At 41.1% G+C, this 26,737-nt stretch overlaps 1 protein-coding gene and 1 pseudogene across 3 annotated transcripts in view; both read right to left on the reverse strand.

Moving 5' to 3' along the window:
- ppm1ba (protein phosphatase, Mg2+/Mn2+ dependent, 1Ba) overlaps positions 1-26,737 on the reverse strand; it is a 148,986-nt gene that overhangs the window by 110,900 nt on the left and 11,349 nt on the right. The gene's annotated exons all lie outside the window — the stretch shown is intronic.
- On the reverse strand, positions 10,384-14,257 carry LOC109915175 (annotated as a pseudogene).

The raw sequence follows: 26,737 nt of genomic DNA on the forward strand, positions 1-26,737 counted from the left end.
ATGGCATGAGATGAGATTATTGAGAAATTTTAAAATAAGTGTGGTGTTGGGATGGCTCGAAAGAGGTGGTTGAGATGATGTAATTGATCAAATATAGCATAATGTCAGGGACAGTTACTTGTTTAAATTAGGTAGACAATTATTTGGACAAAAATGAAGATTCACTGTATTTGAATGAAAATGTTTTGGGAAAACTCAGGTGAATTGAAATAAGAATATTGATGCGATAATACAAAAGAAAATGCAACAGTCTGTGCTCTCCAAAGTTTCTTCATACTCTATCTCCAAATGGCAGGTCACCAATAAACTTAGACTCGAGGAAGAATTTATAATAATGCTCTGAAACTTGAATCCCAACCAAGGACTTTGTCATGGAATAAGACTGATAGTCAGGAAGCTGTTTTCCCGTATGATAAATGCTAAAATTATGACAGGCAGATTTCAAGGAAATAGACTGCTTATTCTTCAACTAATTATTAATCTATCAGATACAAAATGGCATTCTCAACTCAAGTGAAGACCGTTCTCAGTTTAGCTTCCATATTTTATAATTATGAACAACTTTCAAAACAAAAACTCCAAAAAAATTTGCCTTTTTTCAAACACAAACAGTTTTCTGCTTTTTTCCTCCTCCTACCCCACCCCTCCACCAAACCAGAAGATTTGATTATGTTAGTCTTTGCTGAGAAAATAACTAGGAATCGTATATATAAAAAAAGTCATAGAAATCATAGAAATTGTAGAATCCCTACTGCGAAAGCAGGCCATTCAGCCCATCGAGTCTACACCGACCCTGCGAACAGCATCCCACCTAGACCTCCCTCCCCACCCAATCCCCGTAACCTTGCTTTCTCATGGCTAATCCACCCATTCCTGGACACTATGGGCAATTTAGCATGGTCAATTCTTTGCACTGTGGGCAGAAACCCACGCAGACACTGGGAGAATGTCTGTGTGGAGTTTGCACAGTCGCCAGAGGGTGGAATCGAGCCTGGGTCCTGGCGCTGTGAGGCGAACTACTGCACCATGCCACCCATACTGTTGCAATAAAGACACAAATTTGGCCAGTGTTTTGCTCGATTCTGCTAGTTACAGAGTGTTCTACACCTTATTTCACGTCAGTCAACTTATAAATATCAGCTATACTTAGTTTTATAATCCTCATCAGCAGTCACACATCCAGCATATTCATTGCTGACAATGAGAAGTGTGGAACAAAATGGGAATTCAATTGTGAACCAACTAAAAACTCGAGCACCAATAATACAAAACGAAGTAAAGAGAAACAAAATTATATTTGTGAGCTGCAAAGATGGGCTCTCAATAGTTCTATTTTAAGCTGTCCTAAAATTTATGCTGCTGGTAATGTTTGTCAATAAACTGATGGACAACAACATTCATAGGCAACAGGTCAGCAAAGATATGAAACTGGTCAAAATGAGCAAATAAAGTCACCTACTCCTCTCCTGCGGTTCATGTAATACTCCATTAGTTGGAGCTTAATTCTGCACGCATGGGTTCAAAAATTTTTTTAAATTATTTAAAATAAAATAGATGCAAGTATTTTTATCTGAAGACATAATACACAACAGTACCATTTTGATATTCACTGTAATACTATGCGATTTCTGGCTCAATAAGTCAGTCTGTGTCTTGGTCCAGTAGCCAAAGAACAAAGCTTACAGGTACATATTCTAACACTTGAGTTAGTTAATTACAACTTGTTCAGAAGGTGGAGCTTTCAATCCCACCATGTCAGTGTAGGCAAGATGGCACCAAAGAATGGCGACACGGTTCCGGTGGCAGTGCAGCTCCAGGCCACAGCTGGGCCTGCATACCTGACAGCAGATGCGGTGGCATTCCAGCTGCAGCAGCATGCAGACTCCAGGTACCTCAATGTTCACAGACTGAGGGGTGGAGTTTGTGGCTTTGTTTTTCTGGCAGCAAGGACTCGTGACGGGGTAGAGATCTGTACATTTCCTTTTCTTTTGGCTGTTTCTTTTATTTCTCCTTGTTTTTAAACCAGTACTAAGATGGTGCTGGAGAATGGTGACTTTGTACGGTTTTCACTGTACTTGAGTACATGTGACAATAAAATCTAAATATAAAAACAAAACTAAATCTATGCACTAAGAAAACCAAGGTGACAAGGAGAGATGCCATACATCAGATTACGTTAAACCATTAATCGTTCCTCTCCAGTGCAATTAAAAGGATCAAAAGATCCCATGGCACTATTTTGAAAAAAAAGTGCAATCACATTATCCCTGGTTTGCTATCCAATATTCTTCCATAATCAAAATCAAACAACAGATTACCAGGTCATGATCGCATTAGTATTAGCAGGAACCTGCTATGCACAAATTGGTTGTTACATTTCAACAGTCATTACATGTTAAAAGTATTTCAAAAGAACTTCAAAGTCTTGAAAATGTTGTGGAACATCCTGTGAGCATGAAATGCATGGCATAAGTGCAAACATTCCTGCTACTATTGTACAATATACATGGAAAATATGGATTATGTTGCAAACATTCAGAATTCCCAATTTCAGTTGCATCACTGTCTTGATGGGAAGTTCAGAGGAGTAACTCTTGCACACCATAATGCTCAACATTACAAACAAGACAAAATTCAAGCATGGTCACAGTCCTTTGCTCAGATAATGTACAACCTAAAAAAGCAGTATGTCATTCACATCTTAAGACTATTTAGTTGTTAATATTTAATTTGGACATTATTACAGTAACAGCCATATTTTAATGGAAGAAAATTGACTGCCCTTCTACAATATACTGAAAAGGCAATCTAAAAGATGCACAAGATAAGCATTTTCTTTGTAAACAAGCAAAAAGAGAAACTAAATTAATCCAAATTTAAGGCCCAGGGAAACTGAAACAATTAGCCATCTGTGATTAAGTAAGCAATTTCTAAAACATCATGCTCCATTTAGAGTCATATAGCATGGAACCAGACCAACTCATCCATGCCACCCAGGTTTCCCAAACTAAACTAGTCACATTTACCCACACTTGGCCCATATCCCTTTAAACCTTTACTATTCATTGTCCAAATGTCTTTGAAATGTTCGAACAGTATCTGCATCTACCGCTTCCTCTGGCTGTTCACTCCAAATACAAACCACCCTCTACATGAAAAAGGTGTTCCTCAGGTCTCTTCTAAATCTTTCTCTTCTCACCTTAAAATTATGCCCCTTAATTTTCAACTCGAGGGAAAAGACCTTTGCTATTCACCTTATTTATGTCCCTCATGATTTTAAAAACTTCTATAACGTCACCCCTCAAACTCTTATGCTCCAGCAAAAAAGTCCCTGCCTACCCAGTCTCTCCTTAGAACTCAAACCCTCCAGTCCAGGTAACATGCTTTTAAATTTTCCTGCACTCTTTCCAATTTAATAATATCCTTCCCTACAGAGTGGCAAAAAGTATACACAGTACAGGACAATTTCCTCAAAATGTTTTTCTGCAGGACGAAATCCAGGGGAAAAGACAGTACAGTTCTACAACTGTAAGAATGAATGAACTTACATTCAAACTGTTCTATGACCTCCATCTTCATAACCAATTCAGTACTTTTAAAGGTGTATTGGAAGTCAGTGTCATGTAGGGAAATGTAGCAGTGAATCTGAACATAACACAGCCTTACAAACTGCAATGAAAGTTGAAAGATATGATGCTAGCTCAGGGATAAATGATGGCCTCAACTTAAATGTTTTGTTCTTTCATTGGCAGATTGAGATTTCCTATGTCCGAGATTGAACTTCAATTTAATTCTCAACCATAACACATTTCCGACAGTGCTACACTTTCACAGCACAACTGGACTACCTTACATGTTCAAATGTTGACCACAACCTGAGCTAAAGGCAAAAGTGCTATGACAATCAGCTGATGACTATTCATGGTAAATAACACATAATGGATAAGGTAGTTTTGAAATACAAATCAACTATTTATTTGACAAGCCTCAGCTCAATTAGACCACACCAGATAGCCCAATTCCATAAATTTATTTGCAAATTATACATTTACCAAAAACAAGACTTTTTTTAAATATTGATCTTAAAAATTATATCATTTCACACATCCACTTTTCATGATATTCTGACAGTATCAACAAAAATAACTTGCAAGTTAATGCCTTGGAAAGATCAATATGACTGTTATACACTTAAAGGTAAATAAAATCATAAAAAAAACAAAAAGTTAATGACCCAACTCTAATCACAAGCAGTTGTAATTAAGATTTAATATATTATTTGTTTTGAACCTGGATTTTAAAGTAACGGCACATGGGATTTTGGCTTTTGGAACTGTAAAGATTTTTTTGAAGAAAGGATCAGAAAGTCATTTAGAACAGTGAGCAAAAGATAGGCTTTCCAACAAATCTGAGGGGCTTAAGCTACCTGGTGAGATAATTGTTGCTTATTGTCAACTTGTGTGTTTATAGTTGCTGAAAGAGGAAAGGACACAGCAGAAGCAGGTGGTTGTTCGGAAGTAAAAGCTCCATAACCAGCAGGTATGCCGTGCAGTGACTTAAAAAAAAGCTTGAACTTTATGAAATAAAGTCAAATGAGAAACGTCAGATAATTAGCCAGAAATGAAAAGTTTTTTTGAGTTTTAGTTGGGCAGTCCTTCAGGGTACTTGGCTGAAGCCTCAAGTGTAAAGCAGTTGCCCCTGAGAAAGGAAGACAGGGTGCAGAATGGTTTAAAAAAAATGACCTCAGAGTAATGAGTTTAGTTTTAAAAAGCTGCAGAACAGAAGTGTTTGGTGAAAACTCTGAAGGGGTTATTTGAAGATGATAATATTTACACTCGGTTATGCAATGAATCAAGAAGTATCAGATTCTCAGTCTTGGAATTGGAGCTAAAGCAATGTGGGATAGGGAAGGACATTCTCTTCAATGTTTGAACACTAATTCAATTCTGTTGAGTTTAATGGAATTGTAATTTTATTTTGTGTTACAACGGCTTTAAAATATATGCAAATAGTTTGGTTTCAAACTTATCTTCAACTACTTTTGTGCAAAAGACTTGGTGTTACTGTTAAACCTGAATATATCATGTTGCATCTGTTTCATTGAAAGACAACCTTATTGAAATCAAAAATATAAATGTCATCTCTCAAGCGAGAAATCAATCTAGGATCCGACTTGTCCAGTAATAACATTATAATGGTGCATCAGTAGCCCTCAAGAGAATATGTTCAATGACTAACCACCATGGTAACCAACTGGCAACCAAGCTGGGTTTCATTCTGGAATCTGACTTATCCATATTACAAATCAGTTGAAATCATAAACACAGCATTTTCTAATGAAAAGGAATTTAAGAAACACTCATAGCATTGCAAATAAAATAGTAATACATGACAGCTTCTCTAACCCAAACCACAGGACTTCACGTACCAAAGCACATCAGGCATGGCATTTTTCCTATTTTTAGGTTTCTACTATTGAGCCTACTGATGCTGATGCTGTCAAAATGGGTTTGGCAATCTCTGATAATTCATGCACTAAGATTCATGACATGCAGTTAGTTTATTGTTTGCTACCCTTTGAATTTAAACTCTACTCTAGTCAACACCAGAGAATGTTCAAATGCTACATTCAGCCTGATCTGGAGGAACACAGTGATCTTCTAGAATATTTCACAAAATCAAAATGTATTTTTTTCATCATGTTTATGTATTCCATTTTATCTGATCTTTGAAGGACAAGATACACAAAGTTGGTACCAGGCTCTACCAGGTTGGTTCTTGGTGTTTCAAAATATTTTGGCGAGTGATGTGGGATGGATAGGGCAAAGGCAGTTGCAGTTGACTGAATTAAATAATGGTCACCTTGAAGTTTTAGCATATATGCATTATGGATCCTGGGCACTGGAAAGATAGCTTTGGCTGACTGAATGGTTCACTAATCCTGGCAGCAGTGGGCCACTGTCACATAAAAAATTAAATAACTGAATGAGGATTTAGATTGTAAGCAGTGAAAGTGTTTAACTGTCCTGCATTTACCGGTGATGGGATACCGGGAGATGCCTTTGGTCTTCATGAAATGAGGAACAAATTAAGAGTGAAGGCCAGGATTAAGAAGAAAAACTTGGAAGGGTGTCAGTAGCTGCCATTACTAGAATATGATAGGAGTGAAGAAGATTATCTTAGAGTACAAGGGCATCTTGATCAGATGGGCCAATGAGCGACAAATGAAGTTTAATTTAGATAAATGAGGTGTGCATTTTGGTAAGGCAAACTAGGGCAGGATCTGCACAGTTATGTTAGGGTCCTAGGGAGCGTTGCCGAACAAAGACCAAGGGGTGCAGGTTCATAGTTTCTTGAAAGTGGAGTCGCAGGCAGACAGGGTGGGAAAGGTAGCATTTGGCACACTTGCCTTCATTGGTCAGTGCATTGAGTACAGGAGTTGGGACATCATGTTGTAGCTCTACAGGACATTGGTGAAGCCACTTTTCGAATACTCCATACAATTCTGGACATTCTTCTATAGGGAGGATGATGTTAAACTTGAAGAAAAGATTTAAAAGGATTTGCTGGGACTGGAGGGTTTGAGTTATAGGGAGAGGCTGAATAAGCTGGGGCTTTCTCACACTGAATTAGAGGCTGAGGGATAACCTTACTGGAATTTGTAAAATCATGAGGGGCATGGATAGGGTGAATAACCAAGGTCTTTTTCCTAGGATGGGAAGGGTCCAAAACTAGAAGGCATAGGTTTAAAGGTGAGAAGGGAAAAGATTTAAAAAGGACCTAAAAAGGGTAACTTTTTCCACACAGAGGCTGGTGCATGTATGGAACAAGCTCCCAGAGGAAGTAGTGCAGGCAAGTATAGTTATATTTAAAAGGCATCTGAAAGGGTATATAAATAGGAAGGATTTAAGAAGGATATGGGCCAAATGTGAAAAGGTCAAATTGGGACGTTTGGTCGGCACAGACAAATTGGACCAAAGAGTCTGTTTCTGTGCTGTATGACTGTGACTGAGTGCACGGTGGGTCATTTATGTCCTCCATAAATTCTACCCTCCAGGTGGCATCTTGCAATATCAATAAGAGGCTTCAATCTATCGCCATTCTATCTCCCATTCTGCTCCTTCAACAAACACCATTAGCATGAAGAAGTGAGGTAGACAAGGGAGTAGGGAGAACTGTACATTTGACAATTCTCATCTTCATGCCGGTTTTATTCCCTCAAGTATCCCAAACTCCCCTTCTGTTTTTGACTTTTAGAGCTTCTCTCCTAACTTAAGATACGTATATTCTCTGATAAATGGGGATGGTGGGAGGAGAGAAGGCAAAACAGCAAACGGCAAATCAGTCATCCTGGAAATGTGTTGTAAGGAAATTGTTACCATTATTAAGGTTATAGCAAGCCACTTTGAACATCTTATGCAAATTAGCAGAGTCAACACAGAGGTCTGAAAGGCAAACAGTATTTGACAAATTTATTGGAGTTACTTCAGGAAGTAACAAGCAACATGGATAAAGGGGAACCTGTAAAGGTAGTATCAGGAGTTGGCAGAGGCATTTAACATGGTGTCATATCAAAAGGTTACTGCACAAAATGAAAGGTCACAATGTAGAAGTTAACATAGATAGTGCACGAATACAGAATTGATTAGTTAACAGGAAGTGGAGAATTAGCATAAATAGGCCATTTGCAGGTTGACAAGATGCAACCAGTGAATGGCGACAGGGAAATGCTGTGGCCTCAACTGCTGACAATTTCTTTTGAACTTGAAGGAACTGAATGTGTTGCTGCTAAATCTGAATGACACAGAGATAGGTAGGAAAGGAACTTATGGACAAGATATAAGCAGTCTGCTGAAAGATGTAGATAGCTTAAATAAGTGGGCCTAAATTTGACAGATGGAGTATAATTTTGAGCAAATGTGAATTTGTTACTTTGGCAGAAAGCACAGAAAAGTAGTGCATTATTTAAATAAGGAAGATTACAGGACTCTAGTAGAGAGAGATGTAGGAATCCTGATGCACAACCATTGAATGGAAAGGGAAACAATATTTTTCAACTTTAAGGAGAACAGAATATAAAAATAAAGGAAGTTGTGCTGTCATATGAAGCAATATTGCATCAACCTTTAGAATAGTGTACAGAGTTTAGTCTCCATATTTAATTAAGGACATAAATCCATTATAAGCAATCAATTGCCCAATTGCTCTTAAAAGGAAAGACTGGACAGTTTGGGACTGTATCCATTGGCATTTATAAAAGTAAGAAATGTTCTCATTTATACATAATTTGACAGCATATATTGACACAATCTTTCCCCTTGTGGAATAGTCTAGAACTAGGAGACAGTTTATAAATAAGGATTTTCCTATTTAACTTTTCTTTCTTAGAGGGTCTTTTGTCTGTGAAATTCTCTCCTCCAAAAGAGCAGTGGAGGCAGTTACTGAACATCTTTAATGTTGAGTTATAGATTGCTAACTACAAAAGGGTATATGGGTTGGACAGAAGAGCAGAACTGAGGTCACAATCAGATCAGCGTCATTTTATTAAATGACACAGAAAGCTAGAGGTACCGTTTGGCCGATTCTAGCTCACAATTCATAGCTTTGTATCTGTCACTATTATACAACAAGCAAATTATCTGTGATATGTTCTTGTCAACATAATTTTCTTAATATACAAGATGCAGGCAGGGAAGAGGGGGATTGGTTGAGGAGGGGAAGGGACAAAGGAAGTGGGGGTGAACAGGTGAAAATGGAGGGAGACCGGTGGGAGCATCAGGTGAGGGAAGGAGACAGCTAGAAGCAGGAGTAAGTCGGTGGGAGGGAGCCAGGGATGGAAACAGTAGTTGGGGTGCAATGGGAGGAAGACAGCTGTGGTAGAAGAGATTGGCCACCTTTTCCAACAATGAAATAAAAATCTTTGAAGTTAAGGATAGGCATGTTATATTTTAAGGATAGGCTGTTAACTGCCTAACTGCTGGTAAACAGCAATGGTTCTTTGCTTAAAAGCATTATGCCTGGTGACTACAAAGGATAGAATGCTGGTATGTCAAATAACATTAGTTACTGCCTAATCTTCAATCACTTTTTCTAGATGCCTTGCAATTTGCAAGACAACTTACACGCATTTTTTCCTCCCACCCCTGGTTATGAAATGTGGGCATAGCTGGTTAAGCTAGTATTTATTGCCTATACCCAAAAAAATGTCCAGCGGGCAGTTAAGGCGCAACCAAATTGCTGTGGGTCTGGAGTCACACATAGGCCAGACCAGGTAAGGATGGCAGATTTTCTTGCCTAAAAAAGGACATTAGTAAACAAGATTTTTTTTCACAACAATGGTTACATGGTCACCGTTAGTTTAGTTTTTTTAATATAAGGTTTTCCTTGGTATAATTCACAAACTTTAGAAAATTTCTATGAATTTGACGCAAATACTGTCCATCAGCATCATCGAACAGAATCACGTTTTTCTTTATTGCCGCTGGCATCTTTCTGAAGCCCCGCTTCTATACAGAGACACACTCAATAAGCTCCTTGGTAAAGGCAGCTGGCGAGAATGATTGAACGTCGCTGTCAGTTGTTCGTTAGCTGCCGAGCCACTTGTTCATACGTTTTGTTACCCGTCTCGGTAACATCATTAGTGCAACCTCTAATCAAAGGATTGGTATTCGGCTTCCATCTGGATTTATGATCCTCTGATGGGATGGTCTTGTCGCTTCCTGTTCTGTTGTTTTAGCAGCGGTCTGAATATGGGGTCTATTTCTATGTGTTTGTTAATGGAGTCCCGTGTAGTGAACCAGGCATCCAGAAATTTCCTTGCATGTCTGGTGTTCGTTTGACCCAGTATGGTCACTTTGTTCCAGTCAAACCGATGGCCCGTATTGTCTGTGTGTATTGAGACAAGTGAATACTAGTCATGTCTTTTTACTGCCAGCTGGTGTTTGTGTATCTTGGTCATCAGTTTCCTCCCTGTTTGCCCAATGTAATGTTTACTTCACTTGCTGCATGGTATTCTGTGTATCACATTGGTCTTGCTTATTGTCGATATGGGGTTTTAGTCTTTGACAACATTTGGCACAGTGTTGCTGCAGGTTTGCATTTAATCATGATAGTATGCAGTCTTAGGAGTCTAGTAGCCATTCCAGATATATTTTCGACATAGGGTAGCATTGCTGGCATCTACTGTTGTACCACGTCCTCTGACTATCGTTTATTTTGTAGGCATCTGCGAATGAAACTTCTTGGGTATTTATTGTCGGTGAAAATGGCATATAAATGCAGAAAGAAGCAGAACACCAACTCTTTGATTAGAGGTTGCACTGATGATGTTGCCTAGAAGGATAACAAACCATCTGCACACCACAAAACAACCGGCTCGGCAAGCTAACGAACAACTGTATCCACAACCCGAGCTACAAATTTTCGGTAAGACCTTAAAAATATCAATGCCAGCTTGACAGTAATTTCAGCATTCTTGCTGGCACTCTCCACAGCAGTCATCCCAGCACTCCAATCACTTGTGGTGGATACCTTTAAGCTTAAGTAGTTGATGTTTGACAGAAAGAACTCCTGACAGTTTCACAGAACATCCAAATTATCATAACATGGAGGTGCTGGTGTTGGACTGGGGTGGACAAGGTCAGAAATCACATGACACCAGGTTATCATCCAACAGGTTTATTTGAAAGCACAATGAGCCTCATTCCTTCAGGTGTTAGTGAGAGAAGTAGTATCAGACAGAATTTATAAGCAAAAGATCAAAAGGGTCACACCACTGATGAGGATGTTGTTAAATCTTTACTTGATTACTTGATTAATATGTATGTGTAAATTCCTGAATTACTTTCATGTTACTGTCATGAGAGAATTAAAGCTTTCAATAAGTGGAAAGAGGTGGTGACATCTTAGGTCAGACAATGAGGTGTGAGGCTGTGTTTAGAATCTGTTTGTGTTTTGGTTAAAGTCAGACTGGCTTTATTTCTAAAGTAGGAATTTATAAAACACCATTGTGACTGTGTTTTTTGAACAAAATAGAACGTATCTTCAAATACAAATTCACCCTACAGATTCACACGTGCGCATGTGCGTTCTATTTTGTTCATAGAACGAGTTTGGGCACTGGGGGGGGGAAGAGAGAGCACGCGGAGAAAGAGGGACAAAAGAAAGGGAGAGAGCCGTGTGTCCAAGAATGAGACTGATTCTGAGAAGTAATCCACGGTAAGTCTGGTGGGATGAAACTTGATGTCATTATTGTAGTTGTTTCAGCAACTCCTTATCATGAGTCCTAAAAGGAAGAAAATAGCATCAGTGAATCTGGTGTATAACGTTGGTCAGAGGTTCTGCACAGCAAACAAGTCTTGTTCAAACCTGTGCATGAAAATGTTGGCATATTGAGGAGCAAATCTGGTCCCCATGGCTGTTCCGCGTGTGTGGATGGAGAACTAGTTGTTGAAAGTGAAGACATTGTGGTTGAGGACGAAGCGGGTTAGTTGTAGGATGGCATCTGGAAATTGGCAGCTAGTGGTAGAGTACTAAGGCCGTTGCGGCAATGCAGTCATCGTGGGGGATGCTGGTGTAGAGTGCCGAAACGTCCATTGTGAAGGAGGAATGTTACTGGTCCATGGGTGCTGAGTTTCTGCGAGAAATCTGTAGTGTCACGACAGAAGCTGATGGGGCTCCCTGTATGATGAGTTAAGATGCCCTCGACATAGCAAGGGAGGTTATCACACAGGGTCCCATTGCCTGATCCGATGGGAAGTCCAGGTGTGTTGGTTTTGTGTATCTTTGGAAGGCAGTAGAAGTCCCCTATGTGGGAAGGATGTGGGATGAAAGAGCATAGGGTACTCTGATCTAAAGTCTTGATCAGTCTGTTCAGTTGACGGGTGTTCTCTTTGGTCAGTTCGGCAAATTGTCTGTAGTGTTCCTGGTTGTTCAGTTGTCGGTACACTTCCTTGCTGTTGTCCCTTCTATTCCGTATGATAATGGCTCCTCCTTTGCTGGTTTGATGACAAAATTGCGTTTGGTCCTGAGCATGGATGACATTGCATTGTGCCTGGATGACGTTTTGCATGACCGAGAGTGCGGCTGATGAATCTGGCATTCACACATTCTCTGATGGCTTGAGCATACATGTCAAACCCCAGGCAACGGCCCTCCAGAGAGATCCAACTCGACTCTTTCTTTGCCCGCTACCCTACGGACCTCGGAGACTGATCGGTTTCGTTCGTTGTCTCATTGAGCTCGCTGCTGACATCTTAGAAGAATTTCCGGAGTCTCATTCGTCTGATGAATTCGTGTGTCTGCCATGAGACCAATGGGGTCCATTTTGGTGGTGGGGCAGAAATTGAGTCCTCGGCTGAGAACTTCGATCTTGTCCAGTTGAAGGGTGTGGTCAGATATGTCGACAATGGACTTTCCGCTTTCAACTGTCATAGCAGGGGAGACTTGGTTTTTGCTGGTAGTGCTACCAAGTTTCTCCAGTTTCTTGTTCTTGGTGTGCACATAGTTGGTGTAGCTCCTCATCTGTTTGGCAGTGTCTCGTAACTATACTGCTGTGTTTTAAGCGCAGGCTGAAAATATTTATCTTTATTTCAATGTTGTGGGGCTTGCTGTAGAGTAGGTGCACGAAATGATTGAGAAGTTTGTGAGATGTGTGACAGCAAAGTCTCTCAGCGTAATCAGTGTTGTAGGGCAACTTGAGTGGGTTCGTGATCTGTAGTCCTTTTGGGATCTTTTGTGCTTTCTTGCATTTCTGTAGAAACTTGATGCCTGTATCAATATGCGCAATCTTCTTGCAGATCCTCTCCACTTTCAGCCGGCAGTTGGTGGCGAGGGTAGTCATGATTTGGAAGTGCTGGTGTTGAACTGGGGTAGAAAGGTCAGGAATCACACGACACCAGGTTATCGTCCAACAGATTTAGTTGGAAGAACAAGGTTTCGGAACCGCACTCTTCCTTCAGGTGTTAGTGAGAGAAGTAGTATCAGACACAGAATTTATAAGCAAAAATCAAAAGGGTCACACCACTGATGAGGATGCTGTTAAATCTTTACTTGATTAATATGTATGTGTAAATTCCTGAATTACTTTCAGGTCACTGTCCTGAGAGAATTAAAGCTTTTAATCAGTGTAACGAAGAGGTGACATCTTAGGTCAGATAATGCATGTTAGGTGTGAGGCTGTGTTTAGAATCTGTTTGTTTTGGTTAAAGTCAGACTGGTTTTATTTCTAAAGTAGGAATTTATAAAACGCCATATTGACTGACTGTGTGCTTTTTGAACAAAACAGAATGTATCTGCAAAGACAATTTTACCCCATAGATTCACATGTATGTTTCTGAGGTGGGGAGGGAGGGGGTGTTTTTTCTTTACACTGATAAATCCTTTAGTTCTCTCAGGACAGTGACTACAAAGGAATTAGAGGATTCATATTAATCAATTAAGTTCTTCTGACTGATTAAAGATTTAAACAGCATCCGAGGTTTGTTTAATATATCCTCATCAGCGGTGTGATCCTTTTGACCTTTTACTTATAAATTCTGTGTCTGATACTTCTCTCATTAACACTTGAAGGAGCGAGGCTCTGAAAGCTTGTGTTTTCAAATAAACCTGTTGAACTTTTACTGATATCATGCAATTTCGGACAATGTCATAATAGATACTGACTTTCTCAGAATTTGTAGGAGCCCCAAATTACTGGCTTCTCCTCAGCCTTAAAGGAACCAGAGAAAAAAACTTGTTGAATATAACTGAACCTTTATCAAACTCAAAGCCAGAGTTCAAGAGCTCAGATGCAATAATTGAAGCATCACCAAATGTTGGTTGTTTCCAGCCCACCCTTCCTTGAACATCAAAAGCATTTGATTTCCATAGTTTCTATACAGCAGTTCTCTCAGTTTCTCACCAATAGGAGCAACCTTAACCTCTTTTCCCGCGGCAGTCAATTCCTGTATTTATGATCTCTGCAACACTACTGTGGAAACCACCACCAAAACCGCAATCAGAGGATGTCCCAATGCTCAAGTATCTGGTTTGGTGTTCAAGTACTTAAAGTCCTGCTTTCTCATACACAGCAAAATCTCCTGTTCCATAAATTCTTGCTGGTTTCAGTTCTCTCTCTGCTCTTGCAGATTTTGCCACAGCCAGGGTAATTTTCAGATATTTTTGATGGACTTCAAGCACCTGGTGTCCTTCAGAGTCACAGTCACGATATTTGGCCCCATTGGAGCCCAAGCAGCAAAACACTGCTCCTTGCGAACATAGTGAATCCTCCCTGGGCAGATGCAGCTGAAGGGTAGTTTTTCATTCCAGGTTTCATTGTATTTTAATATCACAATCTGTCATGTTGACAATTGAATCCACATTCCCAGAACATTAGCTTGGGGTTCTGGATTTCTAGCCTGTGACAGCGCCACTACCCTTCTACCTCTTCATACAACTTTGGAAACCTGACCTAACCATCTGTCACGTGCAATGGATGCACAGTTCTTATTTTCAGTTGCCAATGCCTACCAGAAATAATAACCAAGTGCAATCTTTATGTGAAGGGAGGTGAAAGTAGACAAAAACAAATTGCTGACAAAAAAAAAGCATCTGTTGAGAAAGCAGAGTTAATGCTTCGGGTCCAGAGGTCCTTCTTCAGAGATAATGGTAGCTAGGAAAATGTCAGTATTTATTCAGATGATGGACTGGGGGTAAGGGGAAGAGTAAACAATAGTAGGTATACAGCCCAGAAAAAGTTAAAAACAGCTGGAAAGACAAAGGACTGGACTAAGGTCAGCCTGGAAGGATGGATAGCAATTAAGAGACTGTTAGCAGCTGACAATCAGCTATGTGCGGTAGCAACCCATGTGATGTCAAGGTCTGGTGTGTGGGAGTGGAGGCAAGGACATGGAAGATGCTTAAGCCCTTAAATTCTTGAAACCGACGTACAAGCCAGAAAACTGCAGAGTTTCCGAGCAGAAAATTAGATGCTGTCCTTCCAGCTTGCACTGAGCTTCACTTGAGCACTGCAGCAAGCTTGGGACATATGCTGGCCAGACAACACAGTGTGTTTAAGTGGCAGGCAACTGGAAGCGTTCTGCAAAGAGCTCATCCAGTCTCTGCTTTGTTTCCCCAATGTCGAGGCAACCAATTATGAGGAGCAAATACGGGAGACTAGATTGAGTGAAGTGCAGGTAAAGTGCAGCTTCACCTAGACAGTGAGTTTGAAGCCTTAGATGGTGAGGAGGGAGAAAGTAAATTGGCAGGTGTTACATCTTCTGCGATTGCAGGAGAAAGTGCCATGGGGGTGTGCAAAGGTGTTTGCAGTAGAAGTGTGGACCAGGGTGTCCCAGAGGAAATAGTTCCTGCAGCAGCTGACAAAGGAGGGGAGGGGAACATGTGTCTGGTGATGGCATCCCGCTGGAGGTGGCAGAAATGATGGCTAATGATCCTCTAGATGTAGACGCTAGTGCAACAGTAGATGAGGACAAAGCAGACCATATCACTGTTGTGGGAGGGAAGAGAGAGGGTGAGGGCCAAAGTCCATGAGATGGGTTGGACCCAGTCAACCACAGTGCTGGGGAATCCCCAGTTGAGGAAAAAGGTGGACACTTTGGGATCCCCTTGTCGAAGTTGGTATCATCAGAACAGATGCGACAGAGGCAGAGTCACTGGGAGAATGAGAGAGATTCTGGGGCAGTTGATAATTGGTCAGGGCACTCATATGTAATAGAGATCTCATTTTAACATTATGTGTTTTTTATAATTATGTAATGTGATTCCAACTATGCACAAAATATTTAAATTATGGATCTCACATGCTGCCTAATCTTTTATTGAAATTCCTTAACCTGGTAACTACCAACTTCCCCTGTAAATAATCAGAAACATAGAAAATAAGAGTTGGATTATGCCATTCAGCCTTTTGAGCCTGCTCTGCCATTCGATATGATCATGATTGATCATCCAACTTAATACGCTGTTCCTGTTTTCTCATTGATCTCTTTAGATCTATTAACCAAATCTAACTCTTCCTCGAAAACAGTCAACATTTTGGCCTCAACCACTTTGTGGCAGAGATTTCCACAGGGTCACCACACCCTGGTTGAAAAAAATTCTCCTCATCTCAGTCCTAAATGGGAAACTACATACCCTTAGACTGATCCTGCCTCATCTTTTACATGGTTTTTCCAACTGCTCCATCCTTAACCTCTGTACTTCTTCCATGGAATAAGCACTTGAACCACCTCAAAGCAACATAGCCAGGAACTCTTTCATGTTTGCTTCTCTCAGGTTCATCCAGAGAACGACAATCATCCAGACAAACCAACATCAGAAGAGACTGTTAAAAATCAACAGCGGCCATTTGTTTATTCCAAACAAAAAAAAAAATCAGTTGGTTTACCGAAAATTTGTACAGCATTGGAGGCCATTCAGTTCATGCTGTCTTAGCACTCTGCGAGAGCTTACAACTTAGTACCAATTTCCTGCCTTTTCCCCATAGCCTTGTGCATTGAACAGAAACAAAAAAACAAACAAACAAACTAATGCCCTCTTGAATGCATTGATTGTACACCTCAAGGGGAGACTAAGGGAAGCAATGTCACAAAGTAAACAGTCAATGAGTCAGATAGTGGCAAGATAAATGTTAAGTAAGTATAAAATTTTCAGTCTCTTCCAGGTATCAGCCTCTCTAGATTAAGATGTCAAACTGAATAAGCCTCTTGCCACAGGCGGTTTCAGCTTACAGTTTTGAGACGCACTCAAGCAGCCAGCAATTGCTAGGGCATAACTATAACAATTGGGGCCATGAGAGGTAGCCATGAGAGGAAAGCTTGTTCAGTGTGCGATTCCAGGAGCGCAACTACCACAAGTACCGGCTTTTAACCCAAATCCGGACAAAGAGGCCATTGCTATATACCCATAGCCTACTCTGCCAAAAATATAAATTTGATGTTTTTTTTATGGCCTAGCTAGGATCCTTGGCAATCACGGATTCATCTGGTGAACAGCAGGACATAATCTCCAAAAGGGGCTTTTTCATAGGCATTCAAAAACAGTTAAGATTTCAGGTGCAAGACAATTTTACTTGGCAACCTCCTCTCTTGGAATGATCAAACGATCCGGCATGTCTAACACAACACATTAACAACATGGAGCTGTATCTCACCACCACCACTCAACTACCTCAGTGTTGTCAGATGGTTTGGATTGGGTTGGTGAACATTCTCATTGTTCCCAAATCCATCTCCTTCGCAGTTTCTTAGTCAGGTCAAAAAAGATCATACAAAACTCCAGATCCTGTGAAACAAAAGCCAAGTTTCAAATCCATATTCTATTCAGAAGACCATTACCTTTGTCTTCTGAAATATTTAGCTCAGCCCCACTTCATGAATTATTTTACTCTTCCGACTTGACCAGACTGAACTTATCCTCACCTAAGAGAAAAGGGCAAACACAACTAAGCATCACCAGACCGATTCCTACAATGACAGGACTGTCCTACAAAGAAATATTGAGAAGTCTTGGACTGTGGAATGAGGTGATCTCATTGAAACAGACAAAATTACTTCAGAATTGAAGAGGCTAGACGCTGGAAGGCTATTTCTCCTGGATAGGTGTGTCTAAATTCAAGGGACACAGTCTCAGGATAAAGTCTTTTAGCAGCGAGATAAGGAGGAGTTTTTTTTTTACCTAGAGGGTGCTGAATCTTAAGAATTCTTGACTACAGAGGGCTGCAGAGGCTCAGAACAATTCAAGACAAATCAACAAATCTTTAGGCATGAAAGGCAAGGGTTATAAGGACAGCACAGGAAAATGACATTGTAAGTAGAAGATCACCAATGATGTGGCGGAGTAATTGAGCAGGCTTTTTCCTATACTGCTACGTAAACAGAGGTAGCAGTGGTACGGTAAAAAGGTCAAAAGATGAGCAAGTTTCCTGGAGTATGCTCAAAAAAAATACTTTCTATAAGCTTACGTTTCCAGTTCAATGAGAAAGGAGGCACTGCTAACCATAGTTCTTGGGGATTAGGTGGGCCAAATAATCAAGTGTCACTGGAAGAACACTTAAGAGACGGGGATCATCGCATCACAAGGTTTTACTGGCTACGGGAAAGGACAAAGAACAACTCAGTCAGAACAACGAACTGGCAGAAAGTCAATTTAAATGGGATAACAATGATACTAACTTATCCCTGCCAGTTCCAAAGGTTGGCAGGCAAAGTGATAAGAAATGGGCTGCCTTTAAAGAGCAAGGGTTTAAGCAGTTAAGGTTTATTCCACTGGAGATTAAAAGGTAGAATAAATAAATCCAGAACAGGGCAGGAATTATACACTTAATGGTAAGGCCCTGGGGAAGAGTTGCAGAACAGAGGTGGGGTGGGGGTGGGGGCAGCTTTGGGTAAGCAGGTGCACAGTTCCTTGAAAAGTGGAGTTGCAGGTAGACAGGGTAGTGAAGAAACATTTATGCCTTCATTAGTCAGTGTATTGAGTATTGGAATTGGGAGGTCATGCTGCGAATATACAGGACATCAGTGAGGCCATTTGTAGAATACTGCGAACAATTTTGGTTGCCCGGCTGTACAAAAGTTGTTCAACATGAAACAATGCAGAAAATAGTTGCAAGGATGTTGCCAGAACTGGAGGGTTTGAGCAAAAGGGAGAGGCTAATAGGCTGGGGGGCTTTTTTCCCCTGGAGCATTGGAGGCTGAGGGATAACATTAGAGGAGGCTTATAAAATCACGAGGGGCATGGATAGGGTGAATATCCAAGGACTTTTTCTCAGGGTAGGGGAGTCCACAACTAGAGGACATAAGGTGAGAGAGGAAAGATTTAGAAGAAGGACCTGAAGGGTTACGTCTTCACACAGAGGGTAGTGAGAGCATGGAATGAGCTGCCAAAGAACGTGGAAGAGGTGGTTACAATTGCAACATTTAAAAAGGCATCTGGATGGGTAAATGAACAAGAATGGTTCAGAGGGATATGGGACAAATGCTGGCACATGGGACTAGTTCAAATTGGGATGTCTGGTCGTGTTGGACTGAAGGATCTGTTTCCATGCTGTGTGACTCTATAGCTCTAATGACAAATGAGACAGAGTTGTAGAAACAAAAAAGGTGTGCTACTGCCAGCTATGAGGTGGATAATACATCCAAGAACCAGACTGATTAAAAAGGGTTCAGATGCAAAGTGGACAAGCAAATAAGCAGAAGTGTGCAATAAAAGACTGGCACCTACATAAAAGTAAGCCAAACCGCTTTTTTAGTCAAAAAAATTTAAGAAAAAGGGAGAAACAAGCAAAACCTATTAGGGAGCAAAAAGGAGCACTACGGACGGAGGAAGAAGTCATAGCTGGGGTATTAACCGAACACTCTGCATCTGTCTTTACCAAGGAAGATTTAGCTCAGTCATAGTTCAAGAAAAGAAAATTCAGACACTCCAAGGGCTTTATAAGGAGAAGAATTTATCAATACTTAAACGTAGGACCAAAATGGGATGCATCCAAAAGTTAGAGAGAAGTAATATTAAAAATTGTGGCGACATGGCTAGAGTTGCCAGAGTATTGAAACATTCTAAGTGCTACATGCTTATTGGAAAAAAAGAGGCCGGAATAAACTCTGCAACTACAGGCCAGTGAGTTTAACTTCTGCGATGAGAAGCTTCCAGAATTAATCAATCAATCATTCAGAACAAAAATAAATATGTAAATGCAGCTTAATTAAGCAAAGTCAATGTTACAATCAGAGCTGATGGCAATACCGGACTAGATCTTTCAGTGAAACTTGGTTTGACAGATCATCAGTTTTAGTTTTGCCATTTGGTCATTATGGTGCTCAGTCATTGAACAGTCAGTTGATTCTTCTACCAAGATTGGAAACTTGTTTTACCAAAAAAATACAAAAAAAAAAGTTTATTATACAAAATATAGAAAAAAAGCAAAGCTATACTATTCTCACACAGGACAATTTAGAAAGATCTTTATAAGCAACAAAACTGATACAAACCTTTTCCAGGCAACATCCCTCACTTCACAAGGAATGACTGACTATCAGTCTCATCTTAACTCCACCTTCTTATTTAGCTGCTAAGTTTGCAAGCATTTCCTTTTGACTTTTCTGAACATTCACCATGATTGTTTTTTGTGAATTGTCTTTTTTGTTATTGTTTCTTCAAGGAGGTACAAAAATACAGATTAATTCACAATTCTTTCCACTGGCCCAGCTAGTCCAGCCCTATCTCCATAGCCCTCTAAATTGGATTACTTTCAAATATACATCCAGCTCTCTTTGGAACCCACTATGGAATCTGCCTCTACCGCTCTCCTAGGCGGAGTATTCCAAATCCTAACTACTGAGTAAAGTAATTTCTCATCTCACTCCTAACACTTACTGACAATCTTGTAATTGAGACCCGAGTTATTGACATTCCAACTAGTGGAAATAGAATATCCTTCTTTACCCAGTCAAAATTGCTCATTTTTGACCATTTCAGTAAAAGGTCACCCCGTAACCCTCTCTCCTCCAAGGAGGATAGAGATTTTGGGCTTAATCTTTCCTTTTATCTAAAATCCCTCATTCCTGGCATCATTCTAGCCTATCACCTATGCACTCTCTCCAGGGCTTGAACATCCAAAGGTGCCAAGAACTGAACACAATACTCCAAATGTTACCTGACCAATGATTTGTAGAGGTGAGGCATCAGTTCTTTTGCTTTTATACTCTCTGCCTCCATTTATAAAACCAAGGATCTCAAAGCCTTCTTAAAAACTGTATCAACTTGCCTGACCACCCTCAGAGAATCATGCATGTGAACCCCAAGGTACTTCTGCTACTGTTCTCCCCTCAAAGTTGTACCATTAAGCCTGTATGGTCACTACTTCTTCTAGCAAAATGCATTATCTCACATTTCTCTATGTAGAAATTCATTTACCAGGTGCCTGCCCATTTGGCCAACTTGTCATTGTCCTTCTAAAGTCACTCAGCATTATTCTCACAATTCACCATTTGCACTAGCTGAGTATCATCAGCAAATTTAGAGATTTGGCCCTCAGCACTCATCTCCAAATAATTTACCTAAAATCAGAAAAAAAGCAAAAAAAGGACCCAACATTGATCCCTGGGGAGCACCACTCGTTTCCAGTCTGAGAAATGCCCATCCTTACCTACCTTCTGTTTCCTATCAGTTACCTAACTTTTAATCCATGCTGCCAAGGACCCATCAACTTTGCTCCCTGGAATGCTGCCAGCATTTTTAAGCACCTCATCTTTATCTATCCCAATACTGCTCAGTAGCTCAACAGCCACATTTGCAACTGAGCCATTGTCAACATCTTCGAAAATTTGGAGAAGACAGAAGGAAAATATTGACTGAGTACCTCTGCCATACACTTTGTTTCAGTGAGCAGTTTACCCCGCTTGTTCCAACTTCCCTGGTTATCAAGTAATTCTCAGCCAGACAAGTCCAAGCTTAGACTGATATGTGGCACACAACATGTGCACGTGTGCAGCCAAAATACATCTTCCAGAAATGGTGTGACCACTGCACCTTCCCCTTCAAATTCACATCATTTCCAAGACTCCTACCAGCACCGTTAAGGAGCCCTAGAATGAACAAAACGCTGTTTCGCCCAGCAAGCATTGGACAAATCTACCCAAAATAGACCTACTCCCCTCATTTCTATCCTAGCCTGTAATTCATTTCCCTTCAAGTATTCATCCAATTCCTTTTGGAAAACTATTTGTGAATCAGTCTCTCTTGCAGGTCATTCAGATCACAACTCACTACTTGAACATTTCCTCATGTTGCTTCCCGTTCTGGGGATGGCAATTAACCAGAGACCAAACTGAACTAATGACATCAGTATTGTGACAGAGCAAGAGCAAAATACTGTAGATTATGGAAATCTGAAATTTAAAAAAAAAGCAAAATACTTGGAACATTCAGATCTGGCATAAGATCATGTGATAGAACATCTGATGATTATAGCAAAAAAAATTCACATACCTTCTTCACTGCCAGTCGTGCAGAATATTTTCAGTATTTGTTTTTAGTTGTTGTTATGAGATTATGATGAGTAGATACATGGTCACTTCTGACTACAAAATGTTCTCTTTAATTTATAAAAGCTCAAGTCAAAAATGTGATCGAATACATAATGCTGGATGGTTGCAGCTGCAGCAGCAGGAAATATTCAAGAGCGAACACAGTTCGTTAGTGTCCCCCACCAGTAAAATCCATACCCATTGTGGAGATATTACCATGATAGTACATTAGCTACTGTCGCTCTGTGCTTCCAACCTTCAGTATCACAAACAAGAGCTAGGATATTACTGGATTATCACCACTTCTAATTCTGAGTTGCAAGACCTATTGTGAATTTTTTTTTCCCATCATTCCTCCATACAATGCGAGTACACTGACAAGGCCAGCATTTGCAATCCTTGCCCAAGAAAATAGTTGTAAGCAGTCTTATTCATCAGCAACAATCCATCTCATGTAGATACACCCTCAAAAGCTGTTAGAGAGTTCCAGATTTTTGACCCAGAAACAGTAATACGTTCAATAACAGTTCAAATCAAGACAAGTTGGAGCTTAGGAGGGAACTTTGAGGTGGTGTTGTTCCTTTTATTTCTAGGTGTCACACACTTGGAATGTGTTATCAAAGGAAGCCCACTGAGGGCCTGCAATGCATCCTATGGAAGATACATACCGTTTTATTCTCTTTATTCATTTGTGGGATGTGGGTGTTGCTGGCCAGGAGGCTTTTTTTTTTTTTTTTTTTAAATTGCCTGCCCCTAGTTGCCCTTGACCAGATGGTGCTGAGTTGACCCACAATGTCCTTAGGGAAACAATTCCAGGATTTTGACCCAGGGACAGTGAAGGAACAGCAATTTATTTCCAAGGCAGGATGAGTGGCTTGGAGGGGACACTGAAGGTGGTGGTATTCCCATATATCTGCTGCCCCTTGTCCATCTAGCTGGAAGTGGTTGTGGCTTTGGAAGATGCTATCTGAGGAATTCAGTGAATTTCTGCAGTGCATCTTGTAGATAGTACACACTGCTGCTGAGTATCAGTGGTGAGTGAGTAAGTAGATGCTTGTGGATGTAGTGCTAGTCAAGCAGGCTGCTTTGTCTTGGATGGTGTCAAGCTGGAGTGTTGTTGGGGCTGCACTCATCCAGGCAAGTGGGGAGTATTCCATCAAACACTTGACTTGTGCCTTGTAGACGGTGGACAGGCTTTGAGGAATCAGGAGGGGAGTTACCCGCTGCAGTACTGGTAGCCTCTGACCTGCTCTTGTAGCACTGTGATTATGTGGTAGGTTCAGTTGAGTTTCGATTCAATTATAACCCCCAAGATGAGGAGTGGGGGAATTCAGTGATGCTAACACCATTGAATGTCAAAGGGCAGTAGTTAGATTGTTTCTTCTTTGTGTGGCATGAATGTTACTTGCCACTTGTTAGCCCAAGCCTGGATATTGTGCAGACCATGTTGCATTTGAACATGGGAATGCTTCAGTTTGAGGAGTTGTGAATGGTGCTGAACTTTGTGTGATCATCAGTGAACATCCCCACTACTGACTTTATGCTAGAGAGAAGGTCATTGAGGCAGGTGAAGGTGGTTGGGCCTAAGACACTACCCTGAGGAATTCCTGCAGAGATATCGTGGAACTGAGATGACTGACCAACAACTACTACCATCTTATATGTCAGGTGTGATTACAACCACTGGAGAGAATTTTCCCCCGATACCCATTGATTCCAGTTTTATTAGGGCTCCTTGATGCCACGCTCAGTCGAATGCGGCCTTTACGTCAATGGCTGTCACTCTCACCTCACCTCTGGAAATCAGCACTTTTGTCCATATTTGAACCAAGGCTGTAATGAGGTCAGGAGCTGAGTGACCCTGGCAGAACTCAAACTGGGCATCACTCAGCAGGATATTGCTGAGCAGGTACTGCTTGATAGCACTCGTGATGGCATCTTACATTGCTTAATTGATGACTAAGAGTAGACTGATGTAGTGGTAACTGGCTTGTTTGGATTTGTTCTGCATTTTATGTACAGGACATACTTGGGCAATTTTCCATATTGTTGGGTAGATGCCAATATTGTAACTGTGCTGCAACAGCTTGGTTAGGGGAGCAGCAAGTTCTAGAGCACAAGTCTTCGGTACTATTGCCAGAATGTTGTCAGGGTCTGTATTTTTTTGCCGTATCCAGTACCTCTAACCATTTCTTGTTATCACAGAGTCATTCAAATTGGCTGAAGACTGGTATCTGTAACACTGAGGACCACTGGAGGAGACCAAGATCGATCATCCACTTGGCACTTCTGGCTGAAGAGTGATGCAAAAGGTTCAACCTTATGTTTTGCACTGATGTGCTGGGCTCTTCCATCACTGAGGATGAGGATATTTGTGGAGCCCACCAGCAATCACAACTGGATATGGCAGGACTGCAGAGTTTAGATCTGGCCTACTGGCTGTGGGATCACTTAGTTTAATCACTTCCTGCTTATGCATGCAAGTAGTCCTCTTTGGTGGCTTCACCAGGTTGAGACTTCATCTTCAGGTATGCCTGGTGTTGCCCCGGCATGCCCTCCTGCACTCTCCATCGAACCTGGGTTGATCCCCTGGTTTGACGGTAATGGTAGAGTGGAGTTATGCCAGGCCATGGGTTTGAAGATTGTGTTGAAGTACTACAATCCTGCTGCTGTTGATGGCCTGCAGCACCTTATGCAATGCCTAGTCTTTAATTCCTAGATTGGTTTCAAGTCTATCCTATTCAGCACAGTGTTAGTGCCACACAATACATCAGAGATGATTGTCAAATGTTAAAGCGGGACTTCAACTCCACAAAAGGACTGTGCAGTGGTCGCCCTTACCGCTACTGTCATGGACAGATGCATCTGCAGCTAGCAGAGTGGTAAGGATGAGGTCAAGAAGGTTTTTTTCCCTCTTGTTGGTTCCCTCCCTGCCACAGACCCAGTCCAGCAGCTATGTCCTTTAGGGCCTGACCAGCTTGATCAGTAGTACTGCTGCCAAGCCACTCTTGGTAAGGGACACTGAAATCCCCCATCCAGAGTACATTATATGTACCTTTGTCATCCTCAGTGCTTCCTCGAAGTGTTGTTCAACATGGAGGAGTACCGATTCATCAGCTGAGGGAGGATGGTACATGGTAATCAGCAGGAGGGTTTCCTTGCCCATGTTTAACCTGAAGCCATGAGACATCATGAGGTCAGAGTGAAAGTTGAGAACTCTTGGGCAACTCCCTCCCAACTGTATACCACTGTGCTGCCACCCCTGCCAAGTCTGTCCTGCCAGTGGGACAGGATATAATCCAGGGATGGTGGCGATGCTGTCTAGGATGTTGTCTGCAATGTACGATTCCAACGAGTATGACTACGTCAGGCTGTTGCTTGACATGTCTGTGAGACAGCTCTCCCAATTTTAGCACTAGCCCACAGATGTTGATAAGGAGGACTTTGTTGGGTTGACAGGACCATTTCTGCCATTGTCTTTTCCGGTGGCTAGGTCGATGCTAGGTGATTTGTCCAGTTCATTTCTTTGAGACTTTGTACCGATTGGTACAACTGAATGTCTTTCTTGGCCATTTCAGTGGGCAATTAAGTCAACCACTTCGCTGTACATCCAGAGTCACGTATAAGCCAGACCAGGTGAGGATAGCAGATTTCCTTCCTTGAAAGACGTTAATGAACTAGATGGGTTTTTCCAACAATGATTTCGTGGGCATCAGTAGATTCTTAATTCCAGTATTTTAAAATCAAATTCAAATTCCACCATCTGCCATAACAGGATTCGAACCCAGGGCCCTCGAATATTAGCCATTGGCTCTTTCTGCTACTAGTGCACAGGGAAGAAAGGGGTATGACAAGGTAGGTGCTTTATCCTAGATGGTGTAGAGCTTATTGAATATTCTTTGAGCTGCACTGATCCAGGCCAGTCATTGGAACATAGGAATTAAGAGCAGGAGTAGGCAATTCAGCCCTTCCAACCCATTTCACCATTTAACATGATCACAGCTGAACTTATCCTGGTCTCAACTCCCCTCTCCTGCCTGCTTTCCCAAAGCCCTTTATCCCACTTTACATCGGAAACATACCTATTTCTTTCTTGAATCCATTTGATTTTGCCTCTATTGCACTCTGAGGCAGAGGGTTCCACAGATTCACAACCCTTGGACAGAAGTATTTTCTCAACTCAGTTCTGAACATATCTCCCCTCACTTTAAATTTATGACCTTTTGTTTGAGGCTGTCCCACAAGGGGAAACGTTTGTTAAACATCCACCTTATCAATCCCCTTTGTCATTTTATGTACCTTAATCAGAATCCCCTCTCAATCTTCTGAACTCCAGTGGGTACAAGGCCAACCTATACAACCACACCTCATTCAACAGCCCTTTCATCCCTGGAATTCAGATTATTCCATCACAATCCTGACCTGTGCCTTGCAGACAGTAAACAGGCTTTGGGCAATCAAAAGATCAGTTGCTTGTCATAGAATTTCCAATTTCTGACTGGCTCTTGTAAAACAGTATTTATTTACATGGCTGGTACACCATAGTATTTATGCAATCATCCATGAAGTTTCTAAGGACAGATAACCTCAGATGCTCATGGTGGATGTTTCAGCAACTATAATGCTACATTTATAGATGGGAGATAGTTAGGCTTTCGTTGGAGGTGATCATTGTCTGAAAATTGTTTGGTGTAAATGCTACTTGCCACTTATCG

This window comes from Rhincodon typus, chromosome 9 (genome assembly GCF_021869965.1).
Source record: "Rhincodon typus isolate 14 chromosome 9, sRhiTyp1.1, whole genome shotgun sequence".
Lineage (NCBI taxonomy): Eukaryota > Metazoa > Chordata > Chondrichthyes > Orectolobiformes > Rhincodontidae > Rhincodon > Rhincodon typus.